General features: G+C 37.1%; 1 protein-coding gene and 1 long non-coding RNA gene across 3 annotated transcripts in view; one reads left to right on the top strand and one right to left on the bottom strand.

Moving 5' to 3' along the window:
* Nucleotides 1–24,117, top strand: part of lhfpl6 (LHFPL tetraspan subfamily member 6) — a 244,718-nt gene that overhangs the window by 28,929 nt on the left and 191,672 nt on the right. The gene's annotated exons all lie outside the window — the stretch shown is intronic.
* Nucleotides 5,480–8,463, bottom strand: LOC147835115 (uncharacterized). The gene is made up of 2 exons (XR_015501288.1): nt 8,154–8,463; nt 5,480–8,111 (listed from the first exon to the last, which is right to left on the bottom strand). It is a non-coding gene; the product is annotated as an uncharacterized LOC147835115 (long non-coding RNA).

Genomic DNA, 24,117 nt, shown 5'->3' on the forward strand with positions numbered 1-24,117 from the left:
CTCTGAATTGTTCCAACAAGCTGGAATATCAGGCCTCTTTGACTGTACACAACACTGCTGTCAGGGGAAGTAGGTCACGGCTTTGCCTGTGTTCGCATGTGTTTACATTCTTGTAGTAAAAGCGGCGTGCTGCATGACTTCCTTGCCTTTTATTTGCACAGGTCTGAAATGATAGGTGCTTTCTTTGCTCATGCTTTGTTGATCAAGGCGAAATGCAGAAGAATTTTTGGGCTGGGATAGAAGGAATATTTTAGTTTTTTTGGGGAGGGGGTGTTGGGGGAAGTTTTCCATAGTTTTTATTGAATGTTGTATTTCCAGCAGGAAATAAAAATAAAATAAAAATATTATAAGCACTATAGCCAATTCAGTTCGATTCATCTTTATTTCTGTAGCGCTTTCACGATGTAGATTGTGTCAAAGCAGCTCAACATAGAAGTCCTCCTAAATTGAAACTGTGTCAGTCCAGTTTTCAGAGTTGAAGTTCAGTTTAGTTCAGCTTAGAGTGGTTTAATTTTCACTGCTGAAAGTCCAAACACTGCAGAGCAAATCCATCGATGCGCAACTCCACGAGTCCCAAACCAAGCAAGCCAGTGGCGACAGTGGTGATGAGCGGTTTTGAGGCAGATCGGACAATGCATCAACGGATTTGAGTTATAACAACTTCCTTTTTCATGGCAAAGCATCAAAGTTTGTGAGGCCACCACGGACAAGCCCTTCAACGAAAACTCTAGGGGCCCTATCATACACCTGGCGCAATGTGGCGCAAGGCGCGGCGCAATAGTCTTTTGCTACTTTCAGCTCAGTGCAAGGGTCATTTTGAGGTGTTGCGCCACACTGTTTAAATAGCAAATGCATTTGCGCTCAAATGTGCGCCCATAGGCCTTCTGGTCTAAAAATGCCGGCGTCTTTTGGCGCGTTGCTATTTTGAGAAACTGTAAATAGTCTGTTCTTTAGACCAGAACAAAGTAGGTCTATTGTCTGGCGCAAAGTGCGCCTGGCTTACACACTACACACAAGATGTAGAGCAATACGCAAATATCTTTACATATGAAAAAGATTTAATATATTAAGGATATATATATATATATTTATATACGCCCTGAAAGCATTTGCGCCCTGCGGTTTGCGCTCTGCGCACGGACCGTCAAAATAGAGCCCTTGATCTTCGTAATTTAACATCGCATTTAGATCAGGGATTCTCTACCGGTGGGCCTCAGCGATCCTGCAGGTGGGCCGCGAGATAAAAATTTACTTAAAATGAACTTAAATATTACACTATAAGTATTTGATTTCATTATTAAATATGTCGTATAAAAATTATAAAAGTAATGACATTTCCCGTTTCCTGTGATTGAACAGGCTAATTCGGACTGCAAAAACAGCCTCACTGTTAATTACAGACATAACTGTGGCCTAAATGTTCAACCACTTAGTGTCGGCTGGGACTGCGTTTTCCGTTGTATAAAGTAAACCATCACGCAAATGTATAGGTAATGATGATAAGAGTTATAATAACCAGCTCGCGCATGCCTCACATCTGCGACTCGTACTGTATCAGGGTCGCACAAGTCTGTTGATTCACAAACTAGGCTTTCTAGGCTTTTATGTGAACACTTTGAAATATCCATATAGTTGTCCAAATTAACATCCTGCGAACGTTTTATAACTGACGCTCGTCCATACAGGAGGATCTAGCTAGACTCGGTGGTCTTTTACTGTAGTAGTGAACAGCTGTTTACTGTTCCTGTCAGCGAACTCCAATAATTTCCAGCTACAAACCAAACCGCCTCAATGCGTTTCAACAGATTTAGTGTTTTTGTTGTTATTGTTGTTGTTTTTACAGTATTTTACGTTTAAAGTTAGATTGTTTATTTTAATGGATATAGATCAATAGATGAATAGAAGTCAGTCTAAATTTAAAGCATCAGCAGTTTTTTATTGCCATCTCCTGTAGTCCTGTCAGGTTCCTTTACTGAAGAAAAGGGCCAAATACTCTGAACTTTGAACCTTCTTTTTAATTATTGAAAAAATATATGCACAATGTTTCAGTTTTTTTATAAAATGAAATGATGTACAAAATAAGGGAATAATTGAAGGCAAAAGAAATTATTTGCCAATAAATAAAGCTTTAAAATAAGTATTTTCTCTTGGCAACCAGTTTGGGCCTTCAAAAGGTTTTTGGAGAAAAAGGTGGGCCTTGAATTGAAAAGGTTGAGAACCCCTGCTTTAGATGATAAAACCCAATTTTAGTGTTGATCTGATAAAATCCTTAGGAGGAGTTCATTAAAATACAACGCCTGGAAATGGCAAAAACTGCACTTTTTCTGCAGAGGAAGTTAAAAATATCTGACTTCCTGTTGGGTTTCGGATTTCGCGGTTTCATTTTGGCTTGTTTGTTCGCCATTTTTCGTACGTGTGCGTGAAACACAGCTCTGTGTCAAAAATGGCGCTGTCGAGTCATTTTGCAAACTTCTGGCGTGTGCGAAGTTTCGTGAGTTTTCAAGCATGTGTAGACCCTCAAAAATATAATTCATTCTAGAGGAGAAGAATACTCTGACGCTAATCAACAATATAATTGCTTATGATTTTATTTATTTATTTTATAATTATTTATAGCTTGTATATTAAATTCATACCCTCACAGTTGTTAATTTTGTGCAATTCAGATTGAATTTTTTTATTTATTTATTTATTTAAATGTATTAAATGAAAATAAATGTAATTGTATTAAAATGATTCAGCTCTAATTGTAAGAAAAATATTAGATTTGTGAGCAATTATCTTGCTGTTTTAAATTACTTTCAATTAGTTTTAAATTAGTTGCAATTCAGACCTTTATTTTTCTTTCAATTGCAAATTCTAAAAAGTGCAACTTAAAAGATGTCAGAATTTTGAGCACCTAAAAAATCAGGACTGCAGGAGTGAAACTTGGAATCACAAGAGAAAAATGAATTCTGAGAGCTTACATAATATCTTGTTTTCTCACAGTTCTTTCCTTATTTCTTCTAATTTTTATATCAGCAATATTTAAACTAGAAATTTAACATAATATTTTAAACATTCACAATTACCTTTTATTTATTTATTATATGCGGTGTCACGAGAGTGTTTATTATTTGGTCCGGCCGACGAGACTAAACGAGTTTGCTGTGGGTGTGTTGAATATAAAGAGCTTTGTGTAGGCATTGTTTTGAGCGCTGGTGTGTGTGTGTGTGTGTGTGTGTGTGTGTGTGTGTGTGTGTGTGTGTGTGTGTGTGTGGGTGTGGGTGTGGGTGTGAGTTTGTGTGTGTGTGTGTGTGTGTGTGTGTGTGTGTGTGTGTGTGTGTGTGTGTGTGTGTGTGAGTGTGGCCAGATAAACTGAATTCAGGCAGGCACGTGCTGGAAGGAGAGCTTTCGTTCATGAATTATTCATGGAAACTTAACTGGCTCAAAAAAAAAATCAGTCTTCAAATCCAGTATGATATTTTAGCTTTGAGGCATAAATCTTGCAACCAGCTCACATAATTGAGAAAGGCAGTGATTCACAAGAGAGCGGGGATGTTCAAATCCTCAGATGCTCAGAATAGCATATGTGAGCGAGCGCATGGGTGTGTGCAGCACATGAAAGAGCGTCCGGATACTTTTTCAGATTTGCCCGTCTAACATGTCCTCAGTCTGCTTCGTTGTCCCTTCAATATATTATCTACCACTCCTTCCTCCTCCATCAGCCAACAAAACTACCTGGAAATTGAGATGATAGTCTTTTATTCCAGTTAAATTGAGATTTACTGGGAAATGTGTCTTCGCTCAACCTCACGTTGCTTTAAGCACGTGTGGCTTTCTTTGTTCAATAGAAGACAAAATAAGACATTTTTAAGGATAGGTCTGTAAAAAAGATGGATGATGTGTCTCCATTTTCATTCACAGTTGAAAAGTGAAGCCAAAATGTCTCCTATGTGGCCGCTGCCATCTTTTATACGATGCCACTGATTATGTCATATGGAGCCAGAGATTGTGCAGTGGTGATCAAGAGCTAAATGTGCAGTATCAGAGATCCTTTTAATGAAGATCCAATCACAAAACACACAACTATGACACAACAACCTATTAATATAGCAAATCATAGCTAAATTAAAGCCAATTTATTTAGAAATGAAAATACAGCAGTATTCTATCAGCTCTTTCAAATAATGCAAACAATATTAGGGAACATTTTATTTGAAATGTCATTATATTTTTATTTAACTTGATTGCCCTTTGTTTGTATATTGAGCGTGGGGTTTTTGATTTATACTGCAGCCAGCCACCAGGGAGTGATTGAGGTGATTTAGCTTCACTTTTCAAGAGGTGTGAAGCACATTTAAGGCTGATTTATATTACTGCGTCAAGTGCGCGTTGTCGTGCATTTATACGTCTGCGCTCTGTTTGTGTTTCCCTGCAGTAACACTTCTGAAACGCTAGCTGGCAGCAGGTTTTTATGTTCCTCTGTGTCGAGTTTCTTCGTGGGTGTTTAGTTTTTTCTAAATGCTACAAGTAGCTTAAACTGTCTCAGTCAGAGGCAGGAACTGGCGGACGTGCAGCAGCTTTAATCATAAGGTAAGCACAAAACAAAAGTTTCTTTCTGGAGCTACTTCATGGGACTCAACAGTTGTAAACAATCGATCCATCTGGCTCGCGGCTCTCAGTAGCGCCCACGCTTGTGACTGCTACCAAGACGACTAATCACAGAGCTTGTGCTACGTGACGTTGTTACGTGTAGTTACGTTTTTTGAGAGATGCGCGTCAGCCATGGTGAGGGCTATGCAACTGTGTGAAGGCTGTGCCAGACAATACGCCTGCGTTTTATGCAGAAGTATAAATCAGCTTTCAGTTTCAATAAATGGAGTTTACTTGTCAACAAAGGTTCTGCGGCGGAACCTCGCCTCACTTCGTCTTCTCAACCACCAATCACCTATTTCCTTAAACTTATTTAAGGCAGACCAACCCTCTTCTCGTTCTTTCAAACCCACCCTCCCCCTATTTCCTCGCTTCCTATTTACAATCCTATAACCCTATCTTCACTCCTAAGTTGAATCGGCGAATCACTCTATAAAAATATTACAGAGACGGTACCCCTACTTTGAGTCTCTGGGCATGATCGCAGGATGCCTGATCAACCTACCTACCTGTTCACTGCTTATCCTCTTACTTCTGTTTCGCTTCATCCCACTGTTCTCTTACCATCCCTTTCATCCCTACATCCCTACAATAATTTCTAGCTCAAAGTGTGGAGTGGTCCATGCTGGTGAAATGAGAATAGAGGTTGACAAACTTAGTAAAGCATAAAGTAGTACAAAGTACTAAAGTTCAAGCCCTTTAGTAAGCTGTTTTTTCGCTTGTCGGTTCAAACAGACAGTATCAAAACCAATCTGATTCATGACCAATTGATTCTTTTTTGAGAAATGGATTTACAGATTCATCAAAAATCAATGAAAAACTTTTGACAACAATAAAAATTGGATATTTGGAATGCCATTGTTGCCATTTATTTCAAAATATGTTACACAGAACCTATGTTATTGGCGTGGAACAATTAAAAAAATAGTATGAGTAAAAAATGTAAGATTTTTTTCATTTTCTGTGAACTATCACAAAGGATTTTTTAAAAGTAGATGGACATTGTAGATGGATCTGGACAGCAATGCATTTTTACAAATGCACACTTGAACAAAGCCAACCTGTGTTATTACTATATACCACAAATTAGACATTTTAAAGACTCACTCTTTGCCAATCAGTTTCAGTAAACAGAAACCAAGCTTATCATTTCTCAAAAAAAGTGTTAAGTGGGAAAAATAGTTCATATTGGATATGATAAATGACTTTAATCTCTGTAATTATACATGAACATTCATTCACTGCAGTGAGTTTTTAACTGCTCTAAATGGATCATTGAATTAGGGAGGTAAATTTGAGTCTGATTCAGTGTAATTCATAAACTGCCGATTGTTTTGGGTGACGGATCCATTGATTTATCCAAAATCAGCCCAAATTGAAAATCGCGTCATCATTTGCACACCCTTCTATCATAGCAAATTTGAAGATCAATATTTATATTAAAAACTAGTTTGAAATCTCTTCATCATGTAAATTAACGTCTCTTCAGAAAACCATATAATTTATCACTTAAATGTATATTTTAGGATCAACACATTCAGATGGCTTATGGGTTTGCAATGACATGTGGCTGTTTAAATGATGACAGAATAATGATTTTATTGTGAATTAACCCTATAAACTTCTATATTTGGGGCTGCACGGTGGCACAGTGGGTAGTACGTTCACCTCATAGCAAGAAGATCGCTTGTTCAAGCCTCAGCTGGCTCAGTTGGCGTTTTTATGTGTGGATTTTGCATGTTCTCCCCGTGTTGGCGTGGGTCCGGGTGCTCCAGTTTCCCCCACAGTCCAAAGAGATGCAGTACAGGTGAATTGGGTAGGCTAAATTGTCCAAAGTGTATGAGTGTGTATGGATGTTTCCCAGTGGCTGGAAGGGCATCCGCTGCGTAAAATATGTGCTGGATAAGTTGGCGGTTCATTCCGCTGTGGCAACCCTAGATTAATAAAGGAACTAAGCCTGAAAAAAAAATGAATGAACTTCTACATTTTCATATCATCTCCAATTTAGGTTTGCACTGGTCTCAATCATGTTTTATAAGTTTTGTTACTTGATTTTGGCAGTTTTCAAAACCTTTTAAAATGTTACACAGAAGCAAGTAAGGCAATTTTGGAACGACATGAGAGTGAGTAAGCTAGGCGGAATATCAATTTTTGGGTGAATCATCATTTTAATGTCTCATCACAAAGGTTTTTCCTATCCAGAAGGGCATGAGCTAGACGTTATTAACTTTTCACAAAAAACACACACGCACGCTTGAACAAAGCCAACTTTCCATGGCTAAATGAACAAAGGAGGCTCTGTGTGCAAGAACTTTGAGAAGTTCCTCTGCGATCTTGGCTCCGTCCACTTCCAGCTCTGCGTGGTCCCCGACTCCCTCCCTCAGCCTGGAATGCAGGTCTGCATTCTCCTCAGGGCAATCATACTGGAATGTTCCAGGCCTCCAGATGGTCCTCTAAGGTCCACGACTGTGGCGGCAGAGACATTCTTTGGCTACAGTAAAAGAGGAAATAAATGGTTTTTCTCTCTGTGCTCTGAGCCCGATCCAACTGTGTGGCAGAGGGAGATTTTTTCGAGGATAAAGCGAAAGAGAAGAAAGGTTCAGATTCACACAGATGGCACATATACATTTGAAGGAAGCTCAGTGGAGAAGGGTTTCATCTCTCTTGCAACCTAAATGTGCTATCTCTGAGGCTCCATTAGAGCTTAGAGGGATTTTTTTTCAGTCTGAGTTGGAATATTTTTTTCTTTTTCTTTTTCTTTTTCTTTTCGCAGCACTGTAACCTGCTAGGGTGCCATGGTGGCTCAGTGGTTAGCACTGTCACCTCACTGCAAGAAAATCTCTGGTCCGAGTCCCGGCTGGCCAGTTGGCATTTCTGTGTGGAGTTTGTATGTTCTCTCCATGTTCCGGTTTCCCCCACAGTCCAAAGACATGCGGTGCAGGTGAAGTGCATTAACTAAATTGGCTGTAGTATGTGTGTGTGTGTGAATGCCACAGTGTATGTGTGTTACCTGGTACTGGGTTGTACTGGGTATCCGCTGTGTAAAACATATGCTGGAATAGTTGGCCACCTCTAATAAATAAGGGACTCAGCTGGAGGAAAGTGAATGATTGTAACTTGCAAATGGTTATTTTTAGGTGACATATAACATCATATAACATATAACAACTCAAAAATTAGATGAGAAAAATGTCTAACTTCAAAAGGGAATCAAAAGCACCATAACATTAATAATCAGAAGTGCTCTTGTTCTGCCTGCAAGTCTTCTGAAGCCATAATTTAGCTTTGAGTGATGAACCACTCAAAAAACAACTTAAAACTTGATCCCCTGCTCTAGTAACAGAATTACAATCCAATTTGAGAATAAATCATTCATGCTGGCTTTGTGAACTGGATCAGCTGATTTAATGAAAAGGTCACACAGAACAACTCATGAATGTGATTTCAGTAAACACTGAGCTAAATTATGGTCTTTTCTACACACACACACACACACACACACACACACACACACACACACACACACACACACACACACACACACACACACACACACACACACACAAATTTAGACTTGAATTTGGACTTGGAAAGATTTAAACCAATTACACAATGATATAATTTCACTTAAAAATGCATATTTTTCTCTCCACTTTGGCCTTCCGTCCACACTGAGACAGCAAATTTAGGAAACAAAAAGTTTTTTGAAAACAATGTCCAAAGTGGGTAAATTTGTGTTGTACTCCAGCAGCTCTGCTAGAGAGATCTCTTCCTGTAGTTTGTTGTAATTACCAGCAGTGTTTTCTCCATTGGAAATCACTTCCTACTGAACTACATATCCTACAAGTATTTGCACTAATCACTCCAGCCACAGCTGACAGTCATTTGGACACTGCAAACACACACAGCTGATACTCATAACCATTGATTACTTAGACTATTTAAACCCCTCTGTTTCACACACAAGTTGCTGAGTCTTGTTTATCTGTCTTTATGAACACTACAACGTTTTTTCCTGGTCTTGTCTCTCCGTGTTTGATCTCTGCTTTGTTTTCTTGTTTTGATAACTTGCCAGCTGTACTGACCGTTTGCCTGATTCATTACCATGACTTTGGATTTTCCTGCATACATCTGAATCCGCACCTCTGCTGTCAGCATCTCCCTTGTGACAATTTGTTGCAATGTTGACTAAAAATGGAGAAAACGATGATGCATTTGTTGTGCAGAATATTGTGCAAAAGAGGTATTTAGGGTTAGATATTGTGCAAGAGTTATTTTAGGTTGAAGCAAGCAATGCAACTTATATAAAATTGTAAATTGTTATTTTAACTGTGATTAAATATTTCACAGTAGTTCAGTTTTTAACAGTCTTTTTGATCAAACGTATTCAGCTCCTTCTTCTTTCAAAATCATTCAAAATCGCACCAGCCTCAATTGTTTGAAATATAAACTTTCATGCTCCACAGAAGAAAGAAAGTCCTGCAGATTTGGAACAATTGTAACCCTTAAAGGAGTTCCTTGGATAATACACTTTTAAATGGCAAGCTCCTGCATTCCTACTGCATTTCCTGCCTCGCACACCAAAAAGTGCCATTTTCTTCAGCGTGATTTAAAGAGAAGCAGACTTGTGGAATAATCTAGCTTTTGCGTTCATGAAAACATTCCTAGCTGTTGGCTCTTGTCATGGTAAATGGTTCATAAGCTTAGTTTAAGACTCACCAGACATTTCTCTCCCCTTCTCTGTGTCCTTTTCTCTCCCCATTTCAGTCTCTGGCTGATTGAAATCAGAGTTATGGTCCGGGTAAGTCTGTGGTGGTCTGTAATGGTGTGTGATGACAGCGCGGCTTTACATCATGTGCACGAGGCTGATAGCAGCGGCTGGTCGCCCGCTTGAGCCAAGCTCACCGCTGTCAATCACGTCTAGGGATTGAATGCCAAGTTTTATGATGGAACTCAGTGCGGACATTTCGGTCCGGGCAGCTGCTCAGCCAAACTACTGTATTAGAGATATTTCAAAATTGGAAGTTTTACTGATGTAATGTAGTTTCACAGGTTTTTTTTTTTTAAAGTGTTTTGCATCAAAAAGGTCAAGTGTTTGGAAAAATGTCATAGTATATTCATCATTCGTTTTTTTTGAGGCAGTAAATGTTAAAATATACAAAAACTGGTACAATTACACATCTTTTAAACTGTTATGTACTTATTCTTATGGTGATGTATATTTTAAGCATGAAGAGGTAGATATCAATATCATTTCAGCATCACAATGTGCATATTCACAATAGTGACCTTGCAACATCTGCCAACATAGGCTCATTCTGAAAACGTAGCCCTATATACATTTCTGGAGATCGTGAATTATGTACCCAGAGCTACGTATGGCTGCTTTTCGTCTTTAAAACAAACAGGGTGCTATGATGCGGTTCCTTTTCACGCTCACCAGCTGACCACTTTCCTCCGTATAGACAGCTTTCCTGCTGTTACCAGTTTGTCTAGTAGCTCAACAGGGACGTCGGCAGACTTGAGATGCAGAGCAGAGTTGACCATGAAAAGGGTTTTGAGTCCGGTGATGAACCGTTCCAGAAAGCAGGTAAGACAAAAACAAAAAGGGGTGAAAGGGGTGAGGGGGTCAATAGGTACTTTTTAAAACACTATCGGTTAGGTTGCAGGGAAGGGGGAGAGTCATTCGGTCAGTCAGTCATTTGGTCAGTCTACAGCGGCCTCTAGTGTATTTATGTGAGAACAGCAGGCACGTATGGCAATTGCGAGAGAAATTTTAGATCTGAAAAGCGTACACAGCGGCCTCTGGTGGATTCGCGAAAGCAAAAGCTGCAAAAAAAATGTAGCTCCTGGGATGGATTTTGCTCTCTCCAGAAATGTATATGGGGTACGTAATCAGAATGAGCCTGGGTTGATATCTGCACTGTCATGTAGGAATTATAACTGGATTATCACTGGAATGCAGGTTGGGAGATTGATTGCAAAGTTTAACCAATGTGGAATTACAAAATTTCCTAATTTGCATGTGTTTTTTTTTTGTCAAACACATGAAGTGAGATTAAAGCATTCAGGCAGAAAAAACAAAAACATTTGTGGCTTTAATTAAGACTCATTACATTTCATTTGCATAGTGAAGACAGCAGAATGTGTCGTTTTACATTCGTTTTTTCAATATTTGCCTCTGACTATCATTGAGAGTTCACAGAAAAATATCAAATATCTTTCTTTTTCTCAATTGTATCTTTTAAAATCTAGAATATAGTTACATTTAGAGTTCATACACTCTAAAAATGCTAGCTTGATGTAGCCCAACATTAAGGGTGCTTTCACACCTGTGGATACATTTTTTTGTTTCCCTATCAGGGATTAAATTGTTACAATGTTGCTGTTCTTGGTGCGGTTTGCTTTCACACAGCAAAGTTTCAAAACAGACCAAAAGAGCTAAAACAAGTCATGTGCGAGTAAACTCCCCTCACATTGGTCAGAGTTTCAAAGTTTATTTTGCAGAGTCCTGCTCAGCTGTAATGCATCCTTATTTTAATTTATGATGATGGCAATTAGACATTATAAGCAAAATGCTGCGCTTTCATTTTGAATGGTGATACCCACAGACATAGTCACCTAATATAAATCAGAGGTAAGACTTTCTCATACATAGCAGTTGGCTTATGCATTATTGGCTTTACCAAATAGAGAGAAATAACAGATAAACCAAGACTGCAGTTTGGTAAATTTGTCTAAGGGATAAACAGCTCTCGTTAATTGTAAACAAGCTTTCACTTTCGCATTTGACATTAAAAGCACATTTACCGGTAGGAATGATGATATTCTGCCCTACTCATAATTCTGTCTTCATATAGCCATATATGCCTTTTACATATTCATAATACACTAAGATGTAGCTAGACTCGGATTGTATTGCTTTCTCACTAAATCGATTCTCTCCAGAGTTCGTTTCAATCGAGCCGAGACCACTTCATTCAGGCAGTCTCGGACCGATTGTTTTGGCACAGATCCAAGCGCGATTGCTGCATTCACATATGCCAAACGAACTGTGCTAACTATGAAATTGCTCTAGGTTCTGAAACAAATTCTAGGTGTGAAAGCACCCTAAGTCAAATATGGAGAAACCTGAAGTTAGGTTAGCTTTTAAAATTAAATTTAATTGACACTTTTTTAACCCCATGGTTGGGTTGGTCCTTATTTAGTCCAACATCAAAATCACATGAATCATTTTGAAATTACTTACTAGTAGATTTGGTCAAGCCATCTGGTGCAAATTATTTCATATCCCAATATACTTTGCAGAAAAACTAAATATTTCGATATCTTTTTTTTCCTGTACGTATGAGTGAGTGTTTCTTAAAGTAAGCAAAAAAAAATTATGCAAGTGTTACATAGAGCAAAACGTTTATGTGATAATATTGATCTGTCTGCATTTCACACTCTTTTATGTGAGCTTTTCATGCATGTTTGTTTAAGTATTTAATATTATATACATAAATGTGCACTTGATATGCATTTATGCAAGTGTTTCGTGAGTAAGTTTGATTTATGTAACCTCATACTCATAAATTCTCTCACAACATAAACAACACAGTGCAGATATGTTAAATTAGCATATTCATTTTACAGCTTCAGTGATTATAACCAGAGTTTTTGTGAAAGAGAACAAGTTGTACTAGGATAACACTAAATGCTTCTTTCCAACTTGATGTTGACAACACAAATCACAACATGTTGGTCAGAGTGTTGTGTCAGAGTATGTTGTTTGTGGGCAACCAGTGTTAGGCTGGAATTATGTAAATTTGTGATGAATCTAGATGGATTGGTTAGAACGTAATTTCCAGTTTCAGTGTTTTATAATCTTTAAACAACTTTTTTTTCTTTTTTTTTCCAAACACTTTGATCTTTACTTTTTTTTTATTAAACACCTTGATCTTTAAAACTTTGCTGATGTTTTAAATCCATAAACAACTGCATTATGCCTTGCAAAAAAGGTCATATTTAAAAAAGCATAACAGGTATTTTAAAAGCTCAAACTGTTGTGATTTCCCGTGGTGTTGTCTCTGCAAAGTGATTACTTCCTGTAGTTTGTTGCAGTCGCCAGTGGGGTTTTCATTATTGGAGATTACTGCTGAACGAACTACAACTCCCAGAACTCCCTTCACTCATCAACTCCTACAGCAGCTGACAATAATCTGGACACTCACACACAGACACAGCTACTGCTCATCTACACTGATTAAAATGACTATAAATACACCTCACCTTGATTAATGCTGCTGTCACACTAGAGTTTGTGCTTATAAAATTCTGTAGTACGGCGCTTTGAAATGGGGCGGGATTAAACAAGATGATTAGACATTTAAAAAAGCGAGCGATTGGTCCATGTTTTAAATTCCTGTCCAGAGAGGTCATGTTTTGATCTTCGATTGGTCTTATGCAATTATGTGATCCAATTTCGCAGGTCAGAGTTCACCAAGCTTGAACTTTCCAATGCAGTTAAACTGCGAAACTTGCGTTTCCGGTCTGACACCTTCGCGTGCGTATGAATGGAAGTTTATGGGGAGAAAAGTGCAGTGTGACCACAGCTTCATTACGAAGCATTTTCCTTGTTTTTTTTCCTGACTATTGATCCTTACCTTGTTCCTCATTTTGATTCATTGCCGCCTTGTCTGACCTCTCGCTGCTATACCGATCATGTCTTTTGGATTTCCTTTATACTACTGATTTGCTCCTGTTTCTGACCTCTGCCTTTATGACTTCAATTATTAAACTGCATCCGCAAGTCTCATCGTCTGCTTGGTTACACATTCCATTTAGAGGAATAATTGTTTTGTAGTGTATTTTTCAACTTGGGCTCATTCTGAAAACGTGGCCCTATATACATCTCTGGAGGTCGCTAATTATGTAGCCAGAGGTACATATGGCTGCATTTTGTCTTAGCTGACTGCTCACCTCTGTGTGGATGGCATTTCCATTGTTACCAGTTTATCCAGTGGCTCACCGCATACGTCAGAATAGTTAAGACGCAGTATTGACCGTGACAACGACGTTCAAATCTGGCTAAGAACGGTTCCAGAACGCAAGACAAAAACAAAAGCCAAAAATAAAGCAAAAAAAGTAAATTACAGGATGAATGTGCTAAAATGTGAAAACTTGGTAAAATTCAGGCGAGGGTCAGTAAGTCGCCAGTGGCTTCTGATGGGAAGACGTGTGAAAAGCAGTCGCAAATGGCACGAGCGAGAGAATTTTGAGATCTTATAAAGCGTACACATCAGCCTCTGGTGCTTTCGCGGAAACAAAAACTGCAAAAAAACTTAGCTCCTGGGATGTATTTGACGCTCTCCAAAAATGTATATAGCAGTACGTAATCAGAATGAGCCTGGGTTGTTATTTTCATTATAGTCTAATGTTCTCTATGAACTTCTTATGGCTAAATCTGACAAAAATCCTGTCTGACGCCATCAGTAGAGAAAAGGTTATTTAGAGACCACCAACCCTTTATTGCTTTCTCACACATTGCTGTCATGGAATTTTACTCATGCTCTGTCAGTCTTTTGGTAGTAGGTTTTCAGAAGATAAGTTTTAGATGAACACACTGTCGGTTTTTTTTTAAGTCTTGTTATGTTTGTTTTCTCAGCACTCTAAATTAGCACCCTTGGTTTCTGCTCAAATTTACTTTGCCGTTTTTTTGTTACACGTCTCTTTATGTCTATGCTTTTCCAGCACCTTCTCACTCAGACTTTAACAAATAGACGCTAATTCATCACAAAAGCTGCCAAAAAAAGCCAGTCAACCGTGAAAAGTACCATCTGCAACAGCAGGTCCTAGTCAGTGCAGGTCTTGCTGTTTTCACAGCATAGGGTTTGATAAGACAGGACTGTGATTCCTGGCAATGAGCCTTGATTGGGTTGCATATAAACATCCGACCCTCATATAGATACAACAGGATGCTGGAAAAAAGTTTTATAAATAGATATAATTGCTATGAAGACTTAAAGATTGTATGTTTTGGGGTTCTGGAAAACTCTTGTCAATGTTCTGACCAGTTGACTTGGCAATCCCGAAGTCAACAGTGACACGAGGAGCATTGGCAGAGGTAACCCTTCATCCCTGGCAGGCCACTTCACAGATAGCGCTCTGGTAATTGAGATGTAATTTGCCTGCCGCTGTTATATATAGATTGAAAAGTGCTTCGGTGGAGAAAGTCAAATGAGGAGATGACGAGCTTTTTTATGTGCCGGAACTTCCTCGTTTTTAGTGGCATGAAAACATTGCACTGCTGAACCACTTATTTTCTTTACTACTGACAAATGGTTAGGTTTGTTTTCACCAGTTTGGTGTTCAAATAAAGCACAAGAGGTCATGTGTTATGGTTGTTTTATTCTCTACTCAAACGACTACTCGAGTCTAATTTTGGTATCAGAAGCTATTTTGTCCTTCACAAGTTAAGCAAGTAAACAAGTAAAAATCTTGTAATTATACAAGTTTTAGTAGCATTTGAAAATGCATTTATCAGGATTGTTTACATAGTGTAAATTCTCATATATTCTGATGCATTGAAACATTCATTCCTTCATTTTCTTTTCAACTTTGTCCCTTTATTAATCCGGGGTCACCACAGCGGAATGAACTGCCAACTTGTCCAGCATACGTTTTGTGCAGCAGATGGTCTTTTAGCTGCAACCCATCACTGAGAAACACCCATACACTCTCATTCACACACATACACTAAGGACAATTTAGCCTACACAATTTACCTATCGCGCATGTCTTTGGACTTGTGGGGAAAACCGGAGCCCCTGGAGAAACCCCACTCAAACGGGAAGAGAACATGCAAACTCCACACTGAAATGCACATACATTGCATGTAGCCAGCATCATTGTGAACATACTTATGCATCCTGTCTTTTTTCCTCTTAAATAATACTTCTGAAACGCTTAACCAAGTCTCATTGGAGATACTTACCCATGGATACTTTTTAGGGAACCGTTGGAGGGCTGGATGATAATGCAAAAACAATTATCACGATATCATGTTTCATATCAATCTGTATCAATAATTATTGAAAGTTTTTAACAATCCAATAGAGTTTTTTATTTAACCCTTATTTTAATTCACCAACATTACTAAGGCGAATAGTTTTAATAGTCAAAAGCAAAAATATTTCAACAAAAATATTTGATCTGTTTATAAGATCAGATTACAAAGTGTGAGCAATGGTAAAGTGTAAACGCTGAATAATCAAAGCAAACTTTAAGATGTGAATAATAATGAGACAGTAAACCTCAAACTCTGTCAACACAAATTATGATAATCAAATCTGAGCTTTCAAGTAAAGGAACCAGCCATTATTATTCAAATACATACTGCAACATTACAAAATGTCAAGTTAAATGACTACATTACCCCTATGATAAAAATCTTTCAGATGGGCTGCTAGTGGCTGGATGCACAACAAAAGAAACCAAAAAGCCACGCTGGCAACATCCTTGCATCCTTTTTTATTTACAATCTCCCGTGCTAGTCACGGCTCCCATTTTCATGTAGGTCGTTATTCTGGCCTAAAGTGGCAATGACACAACCCAAAACTTACACGTGTAAAGCACGCGCACATGGATTCCTTCACCATTATCAATGCGCTCATGCTTCCCTGCCTTCTTTCTGTAACTATGCGACCATTACCCGTTTTCTCAGAGGATGACAAAAAGACAAACCATTGCTGCAGCTCCGATACAAGTTTATGGAGAAAATGAAAAAGCACTGCAGTGTTTGTCTGAGGTAATTAGTCTACCGTTATTACTGAAATGTGTACAGTATATTCCATACAAAGCGTGAAGCAGATTGGTTAGTTCTACTAATCAATCTGCACGCAACATTCGGAAAATTTTTGATGTTTTTTTAACTAGGTGTTGTAGGAAAATGTGCACGTGCCATGTGTTTGTATATCATGTGCAGGTCACTCCCTATTTTACGCGCACAAGTCACGTGCCTCCATTGGAAATGGCAAACGTACAAGGTAGCTTATTGGCATTCCTCAGCAGCCGCTTTTTAATAAAACTATAACGCTTCGTACCGAAAATTCATACAGAACTTTTTATTATCGTTATTGACAGTGGTGTTCAGTCAATAAATACGATACCGTTTTTATCGCCCAGCCCTAAAAAGTGGTATTAATAAGAGGACATTTTCTATAATGATTGTTTATAGGTGTTTCACTCCTATTATGAGAAGGACTGCATTGTGTTTATGACTTTTAAACTTAAAGCAAATGTTCGTAAACTGATCATGTTCTAAACTAAAAGATCTTGCATCATCTTAAATTGTTCTGTAAATATGCCAAGGGGGTCTCTAAGTGCTAGATTTATCTGGTTACTACAGGAGTATGTTGTTGTTATCTGACCAAAGTCCAAAGTGCTCAGCCCGGACTCTATAACAAGTCTATACATGTTTTATTTAGTCTATTCTTCATCTTCATGTGTTATGACACACTCCTAGAGTAACCTGCTCTCAACTCTTTTTTTTTTTGTTAGGCTGGTTTTATGACAAAGAGCTTGTTATTGTTGTTGTAGGTTCAATAAAACCTCCTGAGCATGATTTGAAAGCTATAGATTTTCCATTCTGTGAGTGTGCTTTAATTATATTGTTAGAAAGTAAATGCAAAAAAAAAAAAACATCTCACTTAAGTTTTTCGTCAGCCTCAGGAAGTGATATTGGATTTGAATGGCTGCACAAGACAGGCTGCATTGGTAATGCAATACCTACATTGATTTCTTTAGAAGCGAAGTAGGAGACGGACAGGAGTGCTGGGGAATAATCACAAAACAACATTCTCCAGTGTGAAACAAGGACCGGTGGTTTAGCATCTGACATGTTTAGAAGCTTTTTTTTTGTAGCTTATAATTGGGCCTTATGGACAAGCCAGTTTACAGTCAATCCCACAGAGTGAAATCATTTGTTTGTTTGCAACACACAGGAACACATTTAGTCTGTATTTTGATGGAAACTAAACTGAGCAGGTCATGAAAAGTCATATTCTTTCATTAATTTTCCTTCGGCTTAGTGCCTTGTTTATAAGGGGTCAACACAGTCGAATGAACCGCTAACTACTCTGGCATATGTTTTTTTACTCAGTAGATGCCCTTCCAGCTGCAACCCAGTACTGGGAAACACCCATACAATCTCTGATTCACGCACTCGTACACTAAGGCTAATTTTGTTAATCCGATTCACCTATAGCACATGTCTTTGGACTGTGGGGGAAACAGGAGTACCCGGAGGAAACCCACGCCAACATAGGGAGAACATGTAAACTCCACACAGAAATGTCAGCTGGCCCAACCGGGACTTGAACCAGTAAATTTCTTGCTCTGAGGTGACAGTGCTAACCACTGAGCCACCGTGCAGCCCTGGAAAGTCATATTTACATTAGTTATTTTTAAAGTTAAAGAAATAAGAAACTGAGATCTTCCAAATGTCAAGATGAAGAGTTTATTGACAAAATATTTTACCAGTCAAGAGGCTGTCTTAGAGTTATTCTCTCAGCCCTCCATTCCCCCTACAGTGCATCTGGAAAGTATTCATAGCGCTTCACTTTTTCCACATTTTTTTGTTACAGCCTTATTCCGAAATGGATTTAATTAATTTGTTTCCTCAACATTCTACACACAATACCCCATAATGACAGTGTGAAAAAAGATTTTTTGAAATTGTTGCACGTTTATAAAAAATTTAAAAAGCTGACAAATCACATGTACATTATTATTTACAGCCTTTGCTCAATGCTTTGTTGATGCACCTTTGGCAGCAATTGCAGCCTCAAGTCTTTTTGAATATGATGCCACAAGCTTGGCACAGAATTTAGGTCTGAGCTCTGGGTGAGCCACTCAAGGAAATTCAGTGAGTTGTTGTAAAGCCACTCCATTGATATTTTAGTGGTGTGCTTTGGGTCATTGTCCTGCTGGAAGATGAACCGTCGCCTTAGCCTGAGGTAAAGAGCACTCTGAAGCAGGTTTTCATTCAGAAGGTCTCTGTACATTGCCGCATTCATCTTTCTCTCTATCCTGACTAGTCTTCCAGTTCCTGCTGCTGAAAAACTGCCACCACTATGCTTTATTGTAGGGATGGCATTAGCTTGGTGATGAGCAGTGCCTGGTTTTCTCCAAACGAAACTCCTGGCGTTCCCTCCATCAGAGCAGGGAATTTTGTTTCTTATGGTCTTTCAGTCCTTCAGATGCTTTTTGACAAATTCCAGGCGGGAAGTGGCTCCTGTTTGGCCACTCAACCATACAGGCCTGATTGGTGGATTGCTGCACAGATGGTTGTCCTTCTCTAAGGTTCTCCTCTCTCCATAGAAGACTGCTGGAGCTCAGACAGGGTGAACATTGGGTTATTGATCACCTCCCTAACTAAGGCCCTTCTCCCCGATCACTCAGCTTAGATGGCCGGCCAGCTCTAAGAAGAGTCCTGCTGGTTCCAAACATCTTCCACTTACAGATGATGGAGGCCACTGTGCTCGTTGGACCTTTCAGAGCAGCATACATTTTTCTGTGACCTTCCCCAGACTTGAGACAATCCTGTCTCGGAGGTCTACAGACAATTCCTTTGTCTTCATGCTTGTTTTGTGCTTTGACATGCACTGTCAACCCTGGGACGTTATATAGACAGGTGTATCCCTTTTCAAATCATGTCCAATCAACTGAATTTACCAAAGGTGAACTCTAATTAAGCTGATGAAACATCTTAAGAATGATCAGTGGAAACAGAAAGTACCTGAGCTCAATTTAGAGCTTCACTGCAAAGGCTGTGAATACTTCTGTACATGTGATTTTTTTTAGGTTTTGAAAACCAGTATTTTTTCACATTGTCATTATGGTGTATTGTGTGTAGAATTTTGAGGATATAAATGAATTTAATGCATTTTGGAATAAGGCTGTAAAATAAAAAAAGTGGAAAAAGTGAAGCGCTATAAATGCTTTCCAGATGCTTTTCCAGATGTATCTGTATCTGCATTATTACCTTAAGTTTATTTATTCCTCTGCCTTTTTGAGTCTCCTGTCTCTCCACAATTAATTCTGTGACTAACCTGTCTCATCTGAATTAATAATGCAAATTCTTTGGTTCTGACACTATATCAAAACATGTATTACTCCTTAGTGGTTTTCACCCTTCTGCCACCATTATCTCGCTCCGTTTCCAGGCAGGTGCCATCTGTGGTGAAACTCTCCTTTCACTATTTTCAAACCGTGGCAGGACTCATGGCAATTTTCTAACAGATAATGTGTTTTCCAATGAGAAAATACAGACTGAAATGCAACCACATACATGAAAGTGCTTTACACAGACCCATGTAAATCTGTCACATAAAGGCAAAAAGTAATACAAAGATGCAAATAGGAGATACAGTTGAAGTCAGAATTATTAGCCCCCCTTTGAATTTTGTTTTCTTTTTAAATAGTTCCCAAATGATGTTTAACAGAGCTAGGAAATTTTCACAGTATGTCTGATAATATTTTTTTTCTTTTAGAGAAAGTCTTATTTGTTTTATAAAGCAAATATAATTTTTTTTAAAAACATTTTAAGGTCAAAATTATTAGCCCCCTTTAAGCTATTTTTTTTCGATAGTCTACAGAACAAACCATCATTATACAATAACTTGCCTAATTACCCTAACCTGCCTAGTTAACCTAATTAACCCAGTTAAGCCTTTACATGTCACTTTAAGCTGTATAGAAGTGTCTTGAAAAATATCTAGTCAAATATTTTTTCTGTCTTTATGGCAAAGATAAAATAAATCAGTCATTAGAAATAAGTTATTAAAACAATAATTCTGACTTCAACTGTATATAATTGAATGACATGATAGATCAGGATATACAGTAAGTCAGGACAGGTGTCAAATTTTGGTAGAGAATTTGGGGCAAAACTATATTTAATGATTTATTAATAATACTAATAATAATAATAATAATAAATCTCTTTTGTGTTTTTTTTAAGTATCATTCAGACACAGTTTAGTACTGTTTTATTAAATATTTATTTTAAATATTGATTTGGCATTTGGCGTAAAGTAGAAAACGCAAACCATACCCAGCCCTATACATTTAACCCTATTTCACTGCAACTTTTGAGTTCCACTGATGTTTTGTTTGTGGTTCACTAACACAAAGAGTCACGGTCACCTTCTCAAGCTAAAGAAAAGGACACAGTATTGATCATGACGAGACGCAGATCAATAGGAAGATAATCACTCTTGACCCCAGTGCAACAGTGACCTGTCAGAGGGCAGGCGTGGACCTTTATGCTGATAAGAAAAAATGTATAGGACATAATAAAGAGCATTCTGTTTGTTTGATTCGTTTGTATGTGAAGTTAGCATACTCTCAGGGGGATGGAAAGAATCATGGTCTGTTCTTTGAGCTCCTGCACAGCCGTGACAGCACAGTGTTGACAGTCTGGTATGGCAGCATAGGACGACCTGTGATGGACGATTTTTTTTGTACGCACACACCAATTCTTCACATGAGCAGTGGACTATAAAGTAGAGATTTAATTTTCTAGTTGGCAGTCTTTCCCTGATTTGCAACCAGGGTTTTCTGTCAGTACGAGTGTGTGCATTTTGCATCTTCTTAACGGGCTCTGGGATTTTAACCAACACTTGGGTAATAAGTATTAAACTTTGGCAAGGAACTAATCCCCAATTTGTGTTACATGAGTGATACTTTATTATGTTGTTGAAATATGCTGCTGTAATAAATACAATGCATATTATTTAATAAATGTAATATTATTTTATAGGTAATTCATATAGTTATAAATTAGTTGTATAAATGATTAAATAAATGAATAAATATTTTATTAAAAAAACATGTAAGTATTAAGTAGTGGCTTCAAATTGTTAAAAATACACTTAATTCATGCTAAAGATTATTATACATCAGAATAATGTGCAATGCTTTTTTCAAACATATAAAGCAATGGTTTCCATCTCAGTTCCTGGAGGGCTGCAGCTCTGCATAGTTTAGCTCCAACCACCTCCAGCTCACACCTGCTTAATAGTGTTTAGTAGTCTTTAAAACCTTAATTAGTTGGATCAGCTGTGTTTGATTAGGGTTGGACCAAAGTTGCGGCCCTCCAGGAATCCAGTTTGAGACATATGATATAATGATATATAATGTTCATAACAGTGGTATATAATGCAAATATCTATACATATTTTTTCTTTAACTTTATTTTATTTGTTTTGTTTTTTTATTTAATTTGTTTTTAATTAGATCAGATTTAATGATTTTATTTTATTTTGCTTTGTTTTTTTATTTGATTTGATTTAATTTAAATATTATTATTTTTCATTTGTTTTTTAAATTAATTGGATTTAATATTTAGATAATACTTTTTTCAAAGCCTTATCCACCAAATATCTATACACATTTTTCCTTAAACATTATTTTTATTTTATTTTGTTTTATTTTATTTTAATTTATTTTATTTTATTTTCAGACTAACCAGAAAACCAACTAGCATTGTGCTAAAACCACCCATAAATAATGGCTTCAAAAAGTACGAAAAAAATTACAGTTAATAATTAATTAATTAATTAAATAATAATAGATTATGCTTTTTTCAACCCTTAGCCCCAAATATCTATACAAATTATTCCTTAGCTTATTATTTTTTACTTTATTTTCTTAGTTTTTTTTTTATTTAATTTAATTATGATATTTATTTATTTATTTTCAGACTAACCAGAAAACCTTCTAGCAATGTGTTAAAACCACCCATAAATAGTGGCTTCAAAAAAAAAAAAAAAAAAATTACACTTAATATTAATTCTATTATCAGAATTATAAGTGTTTTTTAAACCTTTGTACCCCAAATATCTATACATATTCTTTCTTAATCGTTATTTTTATTTTATTTGTTTTGATCTTCATTTTAATTTAATTTATTTAATTTATTTTTATTTTTTTATGTTATTTTATTACTTACCAGAAATCTACCTAGCAACGTGTTAAAAACCACTCTCAAATAATGGCTTCAAAAAATTTTTAAATACACTTAACAATTCATTCTGAAAACCATTATATATCAGAATAGCGTGACACTGTTTGTTTCCAAAGTCCCCTCCCACATATATCTCACTTTAACATGATCACTTTTTTCCCCTTAAATATTCATGTTATTTCCCATTTTCATTTTCTATGTGTCTCGGCAACCTTTTGCACATTTGCGCTGATATTTCTGATGAAAACTTCTGGGTCTGTTTATTTGTCTGTGTATGTGCATGTTATCATTTTCAGATTTCATTTTGCAACCAATATTACAGGTTTTATAAACAGGGGACCCAAAGACACCCGATTCAGCCTCTATTACTATGCGGATGGGATTTTTTTATTTTCTATTTGTATTATTACTGTAGAGTATCAAACCTTGAATATTACACAGGGGAAAAGAAAACCAAATTATATAGGGGTATCCATTCCACTGCAATCCATTTCCTCAGAGCTTAACCGGGATTTTCTTTCCCACGTCCAAGCCGATGATGACTATACTTGTGATGCATGTCTCCTAGGCAGTGACCTTGAATTCTCCCTTTTTCCCCTTCTTAGTAGCTAACTGATTGTGATGAAAAGTAAATTACTTTTCTCCTACCTAATGTGGGACCTCACTTTACACTGGCAGTTTTCACTGGAATGATGCTGGGAATGATTTTTCACACCTTCTATCCACCTTTACATGTTTTCCGTGGCTTTCTTTGATGTCATTTGTTCCCCTCTTTTTTTCTACCCTTCAAATTCTCGCTTCACTGCTCTTCCATGATCAAAGAGCTTTTTCTAGTTTAAATCACATCTTGAAAGAGAGAAAATTATTAAGAGCGCAGACTTCTTTACTATTTAGCAGAAAGCTTTTTTCAGAGGTATTAGGATTCAGTTTTAACAAATTTAAAGGCGGGGACCACTTTAAGTGGATTGAATTTATTTGCATTGAAAGTGTTTTAACCATTTATTGGGTGAGGAGTCATATGTGGTTTCACACCCTGTAACTTCATTTACATTGATTATATATTATTAATAATATTATCGGATGTCTTATATCTTATCTTTTGTAAAATGCCATAAACAATGCACAAAAATCAATATTTATGTTATTATTTTTTAATTAGTAGTAGTAGTAGTAGTAATAGTGGTATTGTTGTTGTTGTTTTTATTGTTGTTGTTGTTATTATAGGTATGTGTGATATATTTTGCAAAATACCATAACATTCTCTCCACGATAATGTAGTTATTAATATAACACTGATAAAAATGCACAAAAATTTATTGTATTAATATTATTATTATTTTTATTAATACTATTGCTATTATTACTAATATTATTATAGGTTTGTGTGATATCTTTTGCAGAATACCATAATATTCTCTCGACGATAATGTAGTTATCAATATTATCCTGATAAAAATGCACAAAAATGTATT

Source organism: Danio rerio, chromosome 10 (assembly GCF_052040795.2).
Source record: "Danio rerio strain M-AB ecotype USA chromosome 10, GRCz13ab, whole genome shotgun sequence".
Classification (NCBI taxonomy): domain Eukaryota; kingdom Metazoa; phylum Chordata; class Actinopteri; order Cypriniformes; family Danionidae; genus Danio; species Danio rerio.